Below are 4,605 nucleotides of genomic sequence, written 5' to 3' on the forward strand. Positions count from 1 at the left end.
CCAGCGGGCAGCTCTCATTGGCTGGAGGGAATGTCAGGGCCTGGAGGCCCTTAGGAAAAGATCCCGCCCTTCCGTGCTTGGGGGAGCTCTTCCCGCCTCCTTCCTACCTGCCTGCCAGAGTTGGTGTGCAGCTTTCCATCCACCTGGGATATCCTTGAAGGAGTGCCACGCGGGAAGATGGCTTTTCAGGAACAGGAGAGCTGCCTTTAAATCTGCAAACAACTGCGAATTCAGAATTGACTATGAAGGGCAAGTCCACATAGTCCCAACAGGTTCAAAATAGTGGGTATTGCTCCAAGCAAATCAACAGTCTGATTTGATTAAAAGACCGTTGAAAGACAGAGATGAGTGTGTGTGTGTGTGTGTGTGTGTGTGTGTGTGTGTGTGTGGCTGAAGAGGTGACTCAGAGGTTAAGAGCACGTATTGGTCTCCAAGAGGGTGCGGGTTCGACTCCCAGCACCCATGGTGGCTGACAACCTTTTGTAACTCTAGTTACAGAAGATGCTGAGCCTCTTCTGACTTCCTCATTCTTCTGACACCGCAACATAGAGGTATCTAGGAAAAAATACTCGGGAAGTAAAACAAATCTAAAAATAACAATTTAAGTTGTACTGTTTGAACCATTAGTCTCCCCGCCCCCCCCCCCCAATGCATCACCTTGGGCTAAACCACGTTTTATACCGTTATTTAATAGATTGTGGGGGTTGTTTTTATATGTGTGAGTGTTTTGCCTGCAAGCTTGCCTGTGTCTGGTGCCCAAGGAGGTCAGTAGAGGTCGGTAGAGGTTGCCAGCTCCTCTGGAAGTGAAGCTACAGATGGTTGTGAGCCACACTGATCCCTGCATCCTCTGGAAGATCAGCCAGCACTCCTAACCACCAAACTATCTCTCCAGCCCCTGGAACTTGGTCTTTTTATATATAACATTAGTCAGTGAGATTGTTTTGTCCAAAAGCAAATCTCTGGAAAATGTACTTTTAAATTAGACTTACGCTAAGGAATATGCTTAATATTTTTGCTTTGTTTTAATGCAAAAAATTCTAACTTTGTGGCTAAAGAAATGCTTTGGTCTGAGAGATGAACTTTCTTCTGCAAGTCATGCTCTTTGCCACAAGGTGGTGGTTTGTGCAAAGGAATCCCTTCTGAGGCCCAAACTAGCAGGTGCATCTTCCTCACACCTCCCAGAGTTGATGAAACTGTGTGAAACCAAAAAGAAAGAACAAAGTCCATGGTGGTGGCACACGCCTTTTATCTCAGCACTCGGGAGGCAGGGCAGGAAGACCTCTGTGAGTTCGAGGACAACCTGGCTTACAGAGAGAGTTCCAGGACAGCCAGAGCTACACAAAGAAATCCTGTCTAGAAGAAGGAGTAGGAGGAAGAGGAAAAGAAGAAGAAGAAGAAGAAGAAGAAGAAGAAGAAGAAGAAGAAGAAATTTACTAAATCTGCCTGTGTGTCATCTTCCAGTTTTTCATCTTAAATGATAAGGAAATAGAAACCCAGAGGCAGAAGTGAAAACTTCTCAGTCAGACCAGCTTGGCTGGATTCCACCCCTGCTACCTTCCCCTCCCTAAGCCTGGAAAGAGTTCCTGGAAAGGGGGCATCCTTCTTCAGCCTCAGTTTCTCGTTTTTAATGAGGAATATAATTCTGCCATCCAGGAATGTTGTAGCAAAGATGATGTTTGTCTGTGTCTCTGGACACTGACCCCAGCATTGCTGCTGCTGTGGAGTCATGTCTTTCATGGTGTGGAGTGGTGCTGGGCAGCAACTCCAGGCAAGGACCACAGTGGCCTCCCGACCCACGTCTCTTGTCACCTCTTCAGCCACACACACCCATCTCTGTCTTTTCATGGTCTTTTAATCAAATCAGACTATTATACTTGGAATAATACCCACCCTTTGTACCTGCTGGGAATATGTGAGCTATTTGATGAGCTACAATTCACCAAAATTGTATGGCATGTTCACTGATTTTTTTTTTCTGGTCCTAATAAATCCTTGCTGTTGGCGATGGTGGCACACACCTTTAATCCCAGCCCTTGGAAGGCAGAGGCAGGCAGATCTCTGTGAATTTGAGGCCAATCTGGTCTACAAAGTGAATCCAGGACAGCCAACCCTCTTTTACACAGAGAAACCCTGTCTTAAAAAAACAATAACAATAACAAAAATCGTTGCCTACCCACAGGTCATGAAGCTGTGGCTATTATTGTTTTCTACAAAGTGTAAAAAGCTCCAATGCTTGAAATTTTAAGATAAAGTATAACGAAAAGAAACACAATAAAGTTACATCTAGGGACCTTTAGGGGCTGGAGGAATCACTCAATGGTTCAGAACACTTCCTGCTCTTGCAGACGACCTGAATTCAGTTCTTGGCAGGCTCCAAACAGCCTGCAACTCTACCTACAGGGGATCCCATAGGCCCTTCTGATCACAGCTCCTGCACATGTAAGACATGTCTATACACGCAGGCACAAAGAAAGAAGAAAAGAAAGAATTGGGGAAGGAGGAAGGGGAAAGAGGGAGAGAGGGAAGAAGGAGAGAGGGAGGGAAGGAAGAGTTAGTTCAGTTAAGCTTACAGTTTCCTGTCTTTTTAGTCTTCCACTGTTGCTCAGGCCGGTTGAACTTCAAATAACCCTTTAGTTTACCAAGCAGCTGCCTTTCTGACTGCTCACGACTCTGCCCAACTTAATTTCAGGTTTTGGCTGAAAGTTTTACTGTGATACTTGTCTCTTACTGCGGTTGTAGCAAATAGCACACAGAAATCCCTTGCGTGCTCAGCCAGGATTCTCTCAATGGTAACGGTTTAAAAAAATGATTGCACAATAGCACAAAGAGATTAGTGATAGCGGCCCAATGCATTCGTCTCAGATGGCCCCAGTACTGGTTGCTGGTGTGTGTGTCCACGTGTGCTCTATAAGCATTTTATCAGCTGCACAAGTTCAGTATTTCGAACACCAGGCTTACAGGCTTATGTTAGGGCTTACAGCCACACCCACCTTCCTCCTGTGTCTCTCCCCAGCTCTACTCTTCCCCATGCTCACCTTCCCTCTGCGTCTCTTCCTAGCCGTACCCTTAACCTGTATCTAAACTTTCGCCGTTAGAAAAAAGTTAGATAAAATTATACGAACGACATCATACAACATGTAATCTTTTGGGGCCCGGTTTAATCATCTGGTCTAATTCCCTCGGAATTTGAAATTTCCCCTGGCCGCTATCCCAGTTGTTGCGTGGATTCATAGTTTAATTCTTCTACGTGGCTGTGCATTCCACAGTCTTGGTGCACCGGACTCTGTTTCAAACTACTTTCTGTGCGGGGTGTGAGGGAGGGGTCCAAGGCTTATCCTCCTACGTGTATTTCCAGCCGTGTGAGCAAATGTCGAGAAGGGCGACCTTTATTTCGCTGAATTGCTTTCTGTTTTGTAAAAAAATCACCTGGCTGGGCCAGGCACACCTTTAATCCCTAGCGATGAGGAGGCAGAGGTAGATGGTTCTCTGTCCGATCCAGATCAGCCTGGTTACATAGCGAGTTTCAGGCCAGCCAGGGCTGTAGCGTGAGACCCTGTCTTAAAGAGAATTACTGATTATACTAGTGTGTGATTTTTTTTTTTTTGCTGTTGCTGCTATTTTTAGTCCTTAGATAACAAGCAAGATTATCTTAAAAACATATAATCAAAGTCATTCAAATTTATTTTATCTTTTATCTTAGTATACAAGCAGTGTGTTTAATTATAGCATTTTTATGCATGTTGTTTTCCTTTTCAACATTCCTTTGGTTATTTTTAATTGCTTTGATTTTCATACCAACTTCAGAATCAGCCTGTTAATATTTTTTTTGGAAAATTCTATTAGATTTGAGTAGGAGTGTGCTGACTCTAAAGATTAGCTTGGGGAGAACTAGAATTTTATTGCTATTGACTTGCCCAGCGTGCAAACAGGATGATCTTTTTCTTTCTTCCCAGCGCTGGGGCTAGAACCCAGGGTCTTAGCCTTCAGGTTTCTGTTTTTCTAGTATTTCAACAATATTTTCTAGTTGTTTAAAAAAAAATCAAAAGACATTTGCGTTTTATGTTCCTCTACGTCATTGTTGAAATATTTTATTTCTTCTTAAAAAAGATTTCTATTTAATTATGCCTATTGGGGGAGTGGAGGCTGGAGGAGTCAGATTCCCCCTGAGGCTGGAGGTGGAGCTGGGAACTGAACTCAGGTGAGCTGGAAGAGCATCCAGCACTCCCACCCAATGAACGAGCCATCTCTTCAGCTTCATCTTCAGTTATCTGCTGCCAGAACATGCAGATACAGCTGCTCATTTTTACATACTGACTACTATTCTGGGATCTTGTGAAACTTGCTATTGATTGCTGGCAGTTTTAAGTGATACTTTTATTTATTCTGTGGCAGCCTCAGACATTTCTACAATGTCTTTTGTATTTTGTCATATCCATCCACCACTACCTTCTCCCAGCTCTCTTTATGCCCTCGCCATGTCTTGCTCCCACTCCATGTCTTCTCATTATTATTAATAAACTCCGTAGTCTGGTCCGTAGGCACTGTTTAGTTGTTGGTTGCTGGAGAGTGACTGTTTTCTTTTGAGACAGGGTTTCTCTGGGTAGA

This window comes from Meriones unguiculatus, chromosome 6 (assembly GCF_030254825.1).
Source record: "Meriones unguiculatus strain TT.TT164.6M chromosome 6, Bangor_MerUng_6.1, whole genome shotgun sequence".
Lineage (NCBI taxonomy): Eukaryota > Metazoa > Chordata > Mammalia > Rodentia > Muridae > Meriones > Meriones unguiculatus.